This window comes from Macaca fascicularis, chromosome 4, assembly GCF_037993035.2.
Source record: "Macaca fascicularis isolate 582-1 chromosome 4, T2T-MFA8v1.1".
Classification (NCBI taxonomy): domain Eukaryota; kingdom Metazoa; phylum Chordata; class Mammalia; order Primates; family Cercopithecidae; genus Macaca; species Macaca fascicularis.
In genome coordinates, this window is record NC_088378.1 from 169,444,192 (window position 1) to 169,458,279 (window position 14,088).

A 14,088-nucleotide genomic window follows, 5' to 3' on the forward strand; every position below is an offset into this window, starting at 1 on the left:
ACCTTTCCCTTCTAAGCCATGGCCCTGCGAGGGGTTGGGCCTTCTGTAGGCTCTGAGGTTTTTCTCCTTCAATTCCACACAGTCTTATCTTCTGCTCTCCTCAAATTTCTCCCGCTGGTCTGGGTTCATCTGTGATTTGGGGGCTTGTTGCCGAAGACAGGCACTGCAGTTGGCTTCACACCTACCTCCACCCCTCCAAATGAGCTTACAGCTTGGGAGAATTGATGCTGAAGGAAACTGTCTCTGAAATACTTTCTGTGGACAATATTACTGGAAAGGTTGGGTCTGTTTAGAGAAGGAGCTCTTGCCTAAACCAATGGAAACACCCAGGAGAGTCCTGTTTTAATATAGGACACCTTTCCTTCCTTCCTTCCTTCCGTCCTTCCTTCCTTCCTTCCCTTTCCTTTCCTCCCCTCCCCTCCCCTCCCCTCCCCTCCCCCTCCCTCCCTCCCTCCCTCCCTTCCCTTCCTTCCTTTCCTTCCTTCCTTCCTTCCTTCCTTCCTTCCGTCCTTCCTTCCTTCCTTCCCTTTCCTTTCCTCCCCTCCCCTCCCCTCCCCCTCCCTCCCTCCCTCCCTCCCTTCCCTTCCTTCCTTCCTTCCTTTCCTTCCTTCCTTCCTTCCTTCCTTCCTTCCTTCCTTCCTTCCTTCCTTCCTTCCTTCCCTTTCCTTTCCTCCCCTCCCCTCCCCTCCCCCTCCCTCCCTCCCTCCCTTCCCTTCCTTCCTTCCTTTCCTTCCTTCCTTCCTTCCTTCCTTCCTTCCCTTTCCTTTCCTCCCCTCCCCTCCCCCTCCCTCCCTCCCTCCCTCCCTCCCTTCCCTTCCTTCCTTCCTTCCTTCCTTCCTTCCTTCCTTTCCTTCCTTCCTTCCTTCCTTCCCTTTCCTTTCCTCCCCTCCCCTCCCCTCCCCCTCCCCCCCTCCCTCCCTCCCTCCCTCCCTCCCTTCCCTCCTTCCTTCCTTCCTTCCTTCCTTCCTTCCTTCCCTTTCCTTTCCTTTCCTCCCCTCCCCTCCCCCTCCCTCCCTCCCTCCCTCCCTCCCTCCCTTCCTTCCTTCCTTCCTTCCTTCCTTCCTTCCTTCCTTCCTTCCTTCCTTCCCTTTCCTTTCTTCCCCTCCCCTCCCCTCCCTTCCTCTCCCCTCCCCTCCCCTCCCTTCCTCTCCCCTCCCCTCCCCTCCCTTCCTCTCCCCTCCCCTCCCTTCCTCTCCCCTCCCCTCCTTTCCTCTCCTCTCCCCTCCCCTCCCCTTCTCTCCCCTCCCTTCCTCTCCCCTCCCCTCCCCTCCCTCTCCTCTCCCCCCTTCTTCTCCCCTCCCCTCCCCTCCCCTTCCCTTCCCTTCCCTTTTTTTTCTTCAAAATCTTTCTCTGTTGCCAGGGTAAAGGGCAGTGGTGTGATCACGGCTCACTGTGGCCTCACCTCCTGGACTCAAGCATTCCTCCCTGGGACTACAGGCATGTGCTTGTAGTATTTAAATTTTTGATATTTTAAAATTTTTTTGTAGAGACAGGGTCTCCCTTTGTTGCCCAGGCTAATCTTGAACTCCTAGGCTCAAGCATTCCTTCTGCCTTGGCCTCCCAAAGTGCTAGGCTCACAGGTGTGCACTCTCATGCTCAGCTGACACTTGTTTTAGATGTGGTGTTTTCAGTATTGGCACTATTGACATTTGGGGCTGAATCCTTCTCTGCTGTGAGGCTGCCCTGAGCACTGTAGAATGGTCAGCAGGATCCCTGGTCGCTACCAGATGCCAGCAGCACTTCTGCCCCCAAGTTGTGACATCCAAAAAATGTCTCTGCACATTGACAAATTGTTCCTGGGGAGGTGGGGTGGGAAAATTGCCCCCGGTTGAGAACCACTACTTTAGATGTATTAATATTTCACCTGTAGGTTAAAGTTTTTTAATCCTAATAATAATTACACAAAAACCAATAATTAATGTTATGAAACTAGCACAGAAAGTAGCTAGGCTCTAAAGAAAACGTCAAGATTCCAACTCCTACCATCCCACCTGCAAAAGTTTTGGAATGTTGTTAAAATGCAAGGTGGTCTGTATCACAGCTGTGGAACGCTGGCAAAAGCAATGCAGAAATCAGCCAGAGGCGCAAAAAGAGTTCTGAGGCTACAAGTTAGGAGACGAGGTCCTGGTCTTAGCCCTGGTCTGAGAGGAGTGTGACAGTAGATAAGTCACATTATTTTTTTACTTTTTTAAAAAAAATTTTACTTCAAGTTCTGGGATACATGTGCAGAATGTGCAGGTTTGTTACATAGGTATACATGTGCCATGGTGGTTTGCTACACCTATCAACCCGTTATCTAGGTTTTAAGCCCCACATGCATTAGGTATTTGTCCTAATGCCCTCCCTCCCCTTGCCCCTCAATCCCTGATAGGCCCTGGTATGTGATGGTCCTCTCTCTGTGTCCATGTGTTCTCATTGTTCAACTCCCACTTATAAGTGAGAACATGCGGTGTTTGGTGTTCTGTTCCTGTGTTAGTTTGCCGAGAATGATGGCTTCCAGCTTCATCCATGTCCCTGGACATGAACTCATTCTTTTTATGGCCACATAGTATTCCATGGTGTATATGTGCCACATTTTCTTTATCCAGTCTATCATTGATGGACATTTGGGTTGGTTCCAAGTCTTTGCTATTATAAGTATTACTGCAATAAACATACACGTGCATGTGTCTTTATAGTAGAATGATTTATAATCCTTTGGGTATATACCCAGTAATGGGATTGCTGGGTCAAATGGTATTTATGGTTCTAGATCCTTGAGGAATCGCCACACTGTCTTCCACAATGGTTGAACTAATTTATACTCCTACCAACAGTGTAAATGCATCCCTACTTCTCCACAGCCTTGCCAGCATCTATCGTTTCCTGGATAAGTCACTTCAAATTTGGTCCTTAACTTGTTCCTTCTTACAATTAAGTAATTGGACTAAAGATATAGTGGTTTTCCATGTTTCTTCTGCTATGACCCATGTTGACATTGGAGACACTTCCACTGATACATCCCAGTGTTGACAGCCTTGGTCATTTAATGTTCCGGTAGAAAATGCAATTTCTAATTTGTAGTCGAAGGTGGCCCTCTCTCATAACTGGGGTCAGGACTACCAATGTGTTCTGATATCCTGGGTGAGAACTGCTGAAATATATCATCCTCACTATTTCTTCTAGTGCTAAAATTCTAGAGTCAAAGAAGCTTCTCATTCTGCCCTGTTTGCCTGTCAACCAATACAATGAACAATATCCTTATTTCCTGATTTTCCACCTCCGTTAGTTACCAGCAGGCCACTCGCCCTCCAAACTGCCTCTTCATAAAATCTGCCGTTACTGCTCATCGCTCTGGCCCAGCGGGTGATGAATTCAGTCCATGCCATTAAGCTTCCCTGTGGATGAGTCATCTATTTTTACAAGTTGCTGGTTGCAAAACTAGAGCATAACTTACAGGTTTATAAATATTTTGGCATCTTCCTTTGTCAAAAGATACTTTGAGACCCAGTGATTCACAAGGTTGTCCTGACACTTTCCCCTCCTCCACCAGCATTTTGAAACATCGTTACCCGGTTTGGTTCAAGTTCTTTCAGCTCTCAGTCCTGCAGGTGTTGGTTTGAAGTTACATAAAGACAAGATTTTCATCTTTCGATAATTGGCTGGATAGGCTACACTCAGGCTATAATTTATTACTCTTGGCTGCAATCCATCCATTTGTCTCTGTCCTTGGAGGGAGGTGTTTAATCTCCCTTTGGCTCAGCTTTGGAAGGGACTCACTGATTTGTTGATCCATTGATTAGACACCTATGGAGCCCCTGCTGTATGCCAAGAATTGCACTAGGTGCTAGGGATATAAAGATGAATACGAATTGCTCTCAAAGAACACGTTCTTCTAATGAGGCTGTGGCTGTAATTCAACCATTGCCACACAGTGTGGTGAGCTGTAGAAATGAAACAAGCTCACATTATGTGGGTGGCACAAAAGAAAATGACCCATTTTTCCTAGTGAGACAGGAGGCTTTGTAGAGGAAATTTCACGTAAGCCGTGTCCTACAAGATGGGCCGCGGTTTTCCACGGGGATAATAAGCGGGGAATAATCAGAGTGGGTAGAAAGGCATGGAGTCTTGAAACGGTATGGGGAGGTTAGGGAATGACAGGCCTGCACCTTGTGGCGTAGGTGTGTGTGTGCAAATGTGTAAATGTGTGCACACACACATGCACGTGGGTGCTGTGGGAGAACAGCTGAGGGATGAGGTGGCAGCAGATGAAAATGAGAGGCCAGGGGCAGAGGCTCACACCTGTCATCCTAGCACTTTGGGAGGCTGAGGCGGGCAGATCACGAGGTCAGGAGTTTGAGACCATCCTGGCTAACATGGCGAAACCCTATCTCTACGAAAAATACAAAAAAAATTAGCTGGGCTTGGTGGTACACGCCTGTAGTCCCTGCAACTTGGGAGGCTGAGGCAGGAGAATCGCTTGAACCCAGGAGGCAGAGGTTGCAGTAAACCGAGATTGTGCCACTGCACTCCAGCCTGGGCGACAGAAAGAGACACTGTCCAAAAAAAAAAAAAAGAAAAAAGAAGTCGGCAGAGACCAATCATGGAAAGACTTGCATGGTGTGATAAAGGGTTTGAATTTATTCACAATAGAGAACTTCTGAAGGATTTTAAGACAGGAATCAGCATTATGGGATTTGCCTTTTAGGAAAATATCCAAAGACCAGTGTTCGGGGTTGGACTCAAGAAGAACCTGGGAGGCATTTGGGAGGTGGGACATGGTGGACAATTTCCCTCAGTAAGGGAGGGGAGAGAGAGCTGGAAGGCTAGAATGGCGTCCAGGTATCAGTCCTGAGGACCTGCTGGATGAGGGTACCCTTTGCCAAGAAGGAGAACACAGAGAAGGGAAGAGGTGTGGGGAAAAGATCATGACTTTTGTTGGGAATTTGTTGAGTGTGAAGTGTCTGCATGGCACCAGGTGCAAAGGTCTAGTTCTCCATCTGTAATAAGAAGCCTCATCATGGAAGTGTGATTAAAACTAAAATCCACATTGAAATCCTCAGATGAAAGGTGCCATGGAAGTGCTAAGGATCATTATTTAGTGTTTCGTGGGCTGTCCGTATTGCCTAGAACACTCTCCTCGTCTTGATTCTAATTGCCTCTGATGCCTGTCTTAGCATATTCTAGGCATGAAAAAAACAAGTGTCTCGAACGTCAGCAGTGGGACAGGTTTGTGCAAGGAGGACTCTGAAGCTCTGGGACAGGCAGCTTGAACTCAGAGAGGTGGGGAAGGTGCCGTTCTCAGTCCTGTGAGTTTGAGCCTTAATCTCTTTCACTCAATCACTAGATCAGTCTTTGCTCCTTGTTTTGGTTTGTTTTATCAGAACTTACAAAGTTCAAGATTTCTTCTGTTCTGATCACCTGCTGCATGGTTGGTATTGGGGATTTAATTCTGAACAGACCGACATGATCTCCGTCCTCACAGAATAAATTGTCTAATAGTAGGAAGAATTTTTGAAGGCATCTCATGATGAAGAGGAGGGATCAAGACTGAATCAAACTGTTCCCAAAGACAATTGTTTTAACTTCAGGACACAAATGGATGCTGTCTCTTTGGGACAGTGTTTGGAAAACCAGCTCTCCCACTCTGCAAGGCCTCCACGATGGGCGGAACAGGCAAAGGAGTTTCTCCTGCTGGGGCTGAGGCACACATGAGTCATCACTTGTATATAATCTTCTGCATCCTGGAGATTCAAAACCAGCGCCTCTCTCTTCCCCAGCGAAAGTGTTTACATGGCATTATGACCGTGATTATTTATGACTTGCTTTGCTGCCTGAAGGGATAAGGGTGAGTATGAGCTGGGAATTTGTTTCAGTCAAAAGGAAGTGGAATTAAATGATGTTAGAACCTGTACTTAATGCCCACATGGAGCTATTCAGCTTAATCTGCCAGAATGCCATGGGAGGAGGAGAATGTCTTCCCTGGTCATTGCACTGGTGGAAGCCAGGAAGAAACGCATCCGATGGGGGCAGGGAGCACAGGTTTGCTGTTTCCATGACTCCATTTGTGCTCCAAAGGAAGAGCTACTCATTAGAAAGAAGCAAGAACACAGCTATCCCTGTGGGTGTCATGCCCAGAACAATGCTTCTGTTTTTTTCCCAGGCCCTAAGTTTCCTTCCAAACCTTTGCTTCCTGCCTTTCTTCTGTTCTCACAATAGAGTACCTGCTACTTCACGTATCATGTTGGGTGCTGGAGACAGACAGACAAAACCCACAAGCCCTGCCCCTGAAGGACAAACCACATGTCATGGGAGTGCTGTTGCCCATCTCAGCAATTCAGGTTAAATCCTCCAACCACCATGACCCAAGCACGCCTGTAATCCCAGCACTTTGCGAGGCTGAGGTGGACCGATCACGAGGTCAGAAGTTTGAGACCAGCCTGGCCAATGTGGCGAAACCCTATCTCTACCAAAAATACAAAAAAGTTAGCTGGGCGTGGTGGTGCACGCCTGTAGTCCCCGCTACTCAGGAGGCTGAAACAGGAGAATCACTTGAACCTGGGAGCGATGGGTTTAAGGATGCTACAGAGCATTGCAGGGGGTTGCCTGCATATGGTTCATCAGTAGGAACCAAGCAGTATCTCAAGGCATGAACAGAAATAGATTCTGTTTGTAGGTAGGTGGAAAATTCGTTGGCTGCTGGTGAGTGAACCATCTCCCCTTCCTCATTCCCAGAGAGAAGCACTACCCAGCTTGGTGCCTGGATGCAGGCAGTGTGAGATGCCTGCCTAGGGCAAGGGCTCAGCCAGAGGCCCAAGAACAACCCGCCTTTCACCTTGTGCCTCCCACGGGTGTCCAGCTGCGTTGGTGCCAGGGCACCAATGGGGCAAGAGAATCCTCCGGAGAAGTTTTCTGTGATCTCATCACAGGAGTGGGCCAGAGGAACAGCCCAGGCCCTGGGACCCAGTTTGTGTGGACCAGGCCATGAAGCTGATTGGGGGCTTGACACCCACTCAGAAAGGTGCCATATTTTGACTATTTTCTCTATTACTTCCATATGTCTTCTACTAACAGCTTTCCACCATTGTCTTAATCTTCTATCAAAGTAATTGCTTTTAAAAATCCACTTTTCTGAACATGTTTTATTCTTTTTTTTTTCCAAAACATTTTTTTCTTATCCACATACATCTTTTTTAACTTCCAGCAAAGTCTCCCTTCTCCCCTCCTCTTCCTTCCCAGGAACAAGGAAACATCCAAGCTAAGTGACTAAAAACTGGATCCCCTTTCTTCTCCGACGGGAGAGAGAAGGGGAATGGCTGTAATCACAGAAGCTCCTCTTTGAACACTGTAGAAGGTCCCCATCCTGGCACAGGCACAGGCATTGTAAGCATCAGGAACTAAGGAAGGCACTAGGTGCTGTGGGAGCACAGTATAGGATCCGAGAGTTATAGGGACGTCTAGCTGGAATCAAGAGGGGTGGCGTCCCAGCTGGGTCTTGGAGGATCAGTAGGATTTTGCCAGCTATCTGGGCCCTTCCTCCCTCTCCTAGTACCAACACTTCCAATAGGCTAAAATAAATAGTAAGGGTGAATTTAAAGCAGAAAACAAGGGAGTGGGGAGGGACATGGGGGTAGAAGGGTGTCCCACTCCTGCTTTAGTGTGAGTGGAAGGATCACTGGACCAGTCTCGGGCATGTGAACTTCTGGTCTGTTTAAGGTTTTTTTCATCAAGCAACTGCCTTCTTTTCTCTGGCCCATGTCTATGCTCTTTTCATACCCACAACATGGCCTGCGGAGGCTAGAGGACAATTTCCCCCAATTTCCCGCATGCCAGGGCTGACCCTAAGTGAGAATGAAAAAGCTCCAAGCCTGTGTAGTGGAAGAACTTTCCAAAAAACCCTGTGGCACACCGTATAGCTGGAAAGCAGGGAGGGATCGGGGGAGGGATCAGGCGGGGAAAGCAGATGAGGGCGGAGCCCACTGGGGAGACTTACAGGCCGTGCATTTAAGCCACACTGGGAAGGCACTCACGCGCTGCATTCATGTTTGGTTTACATCCGAGTTGCCCAGCTGGACATGGTCCTGGGTGGAAGTTGCCGAATTAACTTCTTGACATGCTTGATTGCAACGTCCATGAGTGTGCTTTCATTTTATAATTTACTGACAGACTTTACTGCCTGAGTGCTGGCTCTTTGTGTGCTGACTTTCAGACCAGGGAGTTGGTATCTGTGCAGATGCCACCAGTGCAGGACTGAGAATCAACAGACAGGCCAGACTCCCACCTCAGGTCCCAGTGTGGCTCCTGTGCAGAGCCCCTTCTTTCTCCCAAAGCCATGACCACCACCTCTGCTGCTGCTGCTGCCAATGCTGTTGCTGCCACCATTGCCATTGTTGGGGCCTAGGTTCTGGCCTGGCCACCTTGGGTCTCTGCAGTGCACCTACACACCTGGCTGGACCGATTGTTCCACTCCTGGGCTATCTCCCAGGACTGCAGGCCCGAGCTCATTGTGTGCACGCAGCGGCCCAGCATACATGTCCTATAGCCCATCAGACCTCCTTTATAAAACACAGCTTCAAAGATAAAATTCTGAAGAGTTTCAGGACAGCTCCAGCAGAGCATTAAACCAAGTGCCAGGCTGTTCCGCGAGTAAAACCCTGTGTAACTGTATGGGTCACACACCTGTGAAGCTGGCCTCAATTATAAGGCGACAGCCCACTGGATGCTAGAGACAAAGCAGGACAGCTGAGAGAAATCCTTCTGAGACCCTGTGAGCCTCCACCCCGCAGCCAGCTTCCAAAGGCTAAAGGCACAGCTGCAGGACGGAGGGAGTTATACTAAGGAATGGAAAGACGGGGGTGGAACTGGATGGAGGTCAAAGAGAAATTCCCAGTGATACAAAGAGCCAGCATAGAGAAATCTCACACAGCTTACATGGCTGATGGCTGCACAGCAAGGAATGCTGCAGTTCGTTCACTGGGCTCCAGGAAACTACGAGGCGGGAGCCCGGCTCTGCAGAAAATGAAGAGCACCTGAAAGGAGTGGCCACTTGAATGGTAAGCGAGCCCGAAAGAGTCAGCAGCACCAACTCACTCTCGTCTGACTTTTCCAGGACAGACCCAAGGTGAGGTGTCCACGGCACCAGTCAATGGGATAGAAAAGCCTTAGGAGCCAGAGCCCTGCTGGCCACAAAAGACCATGGCAATCTGCACAGCTTCCCCCTGGGAACCGAAGCCAGCGCCCAGACAGAACAGCAGGCGAGGAGGGAAGGGGAGTGCTGACATTTTCATTTCAGGTGACAAAGCAGGGCATCTCTGCCTTTTCCAGTCACAGCACACATGGAAACTGGTGGCACGTGTCATGCACATGGGGAGGTGGGTGAGACAGTCCGTGAGATGGCTCACCTCGCCACATCAGGGGCCCTGAAAATCCCTGCCTCATCCCACTTGGTATCTCTTTAGGGATCGCTGCCTCTGGAGCATTATGAGCTGCAGGGCCCACCTGTGCTCATTCACGGCCCAGACTTCTCTGAATTAAACTTTCTGCTCAGTAACCCTACAGGTTTAACCTCGCCCTGCAGAGATCACAGGAATCCTCCTGCCCTCAGTGCCCCCACCTAGTTTGAGGCAGGCTGTGTGGCGTGTGTGTGTGTGTGCGCATGCGTGTGTGCATGTGTGTGCGTGTGTGCGTGTGTGCGGTGTGTGTGTGTGTGGGGTGTGTGAGTGTGTTTGTGTGTGTGTGTGATGATGGTGGTGATAGTGGTGATGGGGTGTGTGTGGTGGGGAGAGAGTTTGTGCGTATTTGGGGGATGTGTGTTGGAGGAGAAGGAAGGGCCTTAAAAAGGATCTCTACTTGCTAAATTTTTATTTAGGAAAGATCAGGTAGAAACTGCAATTTCTACACTTTTCAGGGACTACAATCCAAACAGAAAACACTTGGCCAGAGAAGCAAAATTTAAAACATGTATTTGTGAAGCAGTATTTTACCTAGGATCTATTAAAATAGCTTGAGTTCCTTGCAAAGTTCTGCTTCTAAAAAAGTAATGTGTGCTCATTAAACATTTTGAAATTTCAGAAAAGTAGAGAAGAGTAAAAAATAGTTCTAAAGATGATCCCTAGTAACATCATTTTAATCTTTCCTTCCAATCTTTTCTCTATAAATGGTTATATGGGCGTTTTTGTCTATCTGTTTTGCATGAAGATATTTTTATTTTACTTAAAGGAAGTTTTTATACTGGGTATACCACTTTGAATTTCATTCCTTTCTCTAAATTTATACTATCAGTCTTTTCCACGAGTAACATAATACTTAAAAACGTTATTTAAAAGATGAATTATATCATAAAATAATATGTATTTTAGGAAAATGTTTAAATATAGACAAATCAAAAGAAAATTCAGTTAAAAGCAGCCCAGTCACACTTCCATAACCTTGTTTCTCTGTTCCCCATCATCCTTGCCAGTATAGTAGGTAAAATCCTCAGTCTATGCCAGAAATATGATCTGTTATGTATGTATGAAAATATAATGTCACGTGTGTGTATAAATGTGTGTGGGTATCTATATCTATATCTACATATGCTCTTTAAGTGGATCCCAATCCCACTCTGACTCTGAGCCCAACCCCGTCGTCTGCTTGGACTTTCATGCTCATTATTATTCTTAGGCTTAGGAGAGGCCATGGGGGCTTCCACAGTAACAAGAATCAGCAGGCTGTTGCCTTCCGTCCCATCCTTTCTGGTGAACCCCAACGGGCCTGCAGCCTCTCTGCCTCATTCCCACCCATCTCTAGGGCCTCAGCTTTCCCAGGCCTATGTGGTCTGAACTCCTTGCTTAGGTGCAGACTCTTGAAGCCAGAGTCCAGCCTCTGGGCAGGAATAGTGAAGGAGAGGCAGAAGGCAGGTGCCAGGCCCCTGCTTGCAGGACAACTGTGTCCCTTTGCACTGGTTGGCAGGGAGGCCCTCTCCTGTCCCTTGTACACCCAAAGACTCCTTGTCTCCGGGCTCACCTTTCAGGAACTGAAAGCTTTTATAAACACCCAGATGATGAAAAGGTTTCTGCTTTCAGGCAGTGGACCTCTAAAGACCTGTCTTCCAGCTTGGAAGAGGAGGAGAGGGGAGCACACGGCAAACAACACATGTGTTGATATGCATGAAATATCCTGCCACGCAGGGAACACCTGCAGCTGGGAGATGTGGTTGCTGGAAGGTGGAGTGTGTCTTTTAAGCACATTGGGACAGAGCAATGATGAGAATGGGCAGAGGGAGCTGTGACTGAACATGAGATTTTGCATATTAACACCAACAGCAAATGGTTAGATATACCCAACTCTTTCCCTGTGTGCTTTTCCTCATTGTTAAAGAAAGATCTTTGGAAGAGAGTCTCCTTGTGTCTTCTTTGCTACTGTATTAGTCAAGACTCTCCAGAGAAACAGAAACAATAGGAGATATATGTGTAAGCAGAGATTTACTTTCAGATGTTGGCTCACACAGTTGTGGGGGCAGGTAAGTCCAATATGCACAGGGCAAGCCAGTAGGCTGGAAATGAGGGTAAGATTAATGCTGCAGTCTGAAGTCTGAGTTCTGAGGGGCAGGCCAGGCAGCCTGGAAACCCAGGAAGAGTTTCTACGCTGCAGTGTTTAGGTCAAATACCTTCCTTGGGAAACCTCAGTCTTTGCTTTAATAGGAACTCCAACTCACTGGATGAGGCTCACCCACATGATGTAGGGTAATCTGCTTTAATCAAAATCTACTGATCCAAATATTAATCTCATCTAAAAACTACGTTCACAGCAACATCTAGACTGGCATTTGCCCAAACAACTGGATACCATAGCCAAGTTGACACATAAAGTCAACTATTGCAACTTCTTTGCAAACTTCAAGAGAAACAGAGAAGAATGAAAGCCGAGCTGCATACCTGGCATAAAGTGCCAAAGCTCAGTCTGTGAAGCAGCATGTTTCTCACGGGGCCCAGAGGGTGTCTATACTTAGAGAGATTCTTTTCAATTGAACGGATCTCACTTGACTTCAAAAGTGCTTGAGTCAAATGCTTCAAGATGGTTGACTAGAGGCATCTGGTACTCACCTCCTCCACCAAGAAAAACCAAAATAGTAAGTTGATAATCACACATTTATGAATGCCGGAATTCAATAGAGAAGTGACAGGAAATACCTAAGGCGAGGAAGGAGAGGGAGGCAAGGCAGCCTACTCTGCTGGGATTGGCTGGGAGCCCAGAGAGGCCTCCTAGTGCAGAGAAAGGATAAGCGGGTGACCCTCAGTGGTCCACATTCCCACCATGGACATCTGCAATTCCAGCCATGGGAGAGATTCTTGACTCTCATGAGCCCTGAGACTAAAACAGGGAGCTGTCTTGAGACGGCATGACAGCGTTGCTCCAGAGAGGGAGTTCACATCCCCCCAGACCTAAACAGCTACAGCACAGTGCCATTTTGACAGCCCAGCCCCCACCAGGCCACATCCTGTTCTGGGGCTCAACCGCCCCTGCATCTCCTCATCCCTGGAGTCCCATTGACATCCCCCATCCGCAGCTGCTGCCGACTGCTGCCACCAGAACTAAAGCATGAGCCACTGGGAGTGACTCCACCATCCCCAGCAAAGGGGCCACTGTGCACTTACAAGCACCCTAAGGTCAGGCTCTGCCACCCACAGCCGCCACCTGGAACTGAAGTGCACACTTCCCAGCCATCTGCCTACAACGCTACCATTGAAAGCAAACCCACTCTCCCCAACAGCAGAGCTGCAGTGCGGCTGCTGCTGCCCCTGTACCTGAGCATTTTGCCAGGGCACAGGGATCAGCCGACCCCTACTCGCCGCAGCCAGCATACATATGCACCACCAGGGATCCTGAGGACAGGCCCGCCTGGCCCAACTCCACCTCCCAGGGTCCAAGCATGCTGTGTAGAGGCATATGAATTGCCCTGCCCCATCCACCATCATTGGCACCTGAGCACTCCTCCTAAGGGCCTGAGGATGGGCTCACCCAACCTGCCACTACCCCCACAGCTGTCACACCCACACACACATGTCACCTGGGGACTAGCCCACCCAGGCCTTTGCAGCCACCACCAACACCAGCATGGATAGGATGGAAGCTAGAGGATGATCTGGCCATAGCTGCCATCATTGTCCCTGCCATGCCTGCTGCCTAGGAACCTGAACCCCTCCCCAACTAGCCTACCACGGCCCCTTCCAGCACCTGAGCAAACCTTCTGGAGGCTCAAGAATCAACCTGCCTGGAACCACTAACCCCAGGACCAGCATAAACTGCTCTGAGGCCCAAGAACAACACGGTGTTGGCCCACTGCTGCCACCGCTAGAGCCTGAGGACTGGGCCATCTGTGCTGCTGTCCCCAGCAAAACTTCCCCACAGCCTCCATTAACAGCCACACTCTAAGCCACGAAGGAAATCACAGACACCAACTGAAGAACTCACACAGAGACTACACTACTGCATGCATCTAGAATCAAGGCCAAAGTGTCCTACCTAATCAACACCATAGCTACATCTTCAGAAAAAAAAGTCCTTCCCTGTGAAAGCAAATCCAAAAAATCAGAAGCAACTGTTATACCAGTTGCACAGATAATCAACATAAGGACACAAGAAACATTAAAAGCGAGGAAATAAGACACCTCCAAAGGAACACAATAATTCTCAAAAAACAGATGCCAATGAAAAAAAAATGAAATGCCAGAAAAAATTCAAAATAGTGATATTAAAGAAACTCAGTGAGATACAAGAGAATACAGATTCAACAATACAATCAGAGAAGCAATTCAGGATATGAATGAGAATTTCACTAAAAAGAAATAGATATAATTAAAAAGAACTAAACATAAATCTTGGAACCTAATAATTTATTGATGAAATAAAAAATACATTCAAGAGCTTGAACAAGGAACTAGATCAAGCAGAAGAAAGAATCTCAGAACTCGAAGACAGGTTTTTAAAATAACCCAGTCAGACAAAAATAAAGAAAAAAATGAAAGAGAATGAACAAAGCCTCCAACATATATGGGCCACCATAAAGCAACCAAATATTTTAAGTTTTGATATTCCAGAAGGCAAAGAGAAAACTGAAGGGACAGAAAA

At 48.0% G+C, this 14,088-nt stretch overlaps 1 pseudogene; it reads left to right on the forward strand.

The window, feature by feature from the left end:
* Window positions 1-5,952: 5,952 nt before the first annotated feature.
* The window catches only part of LOC123572864 (phosducin-like protein 3), a 29,305-nt pseudogene continuing 21,169 nt past the window's right edge, over window positions 5,953-14,088 (forward strand).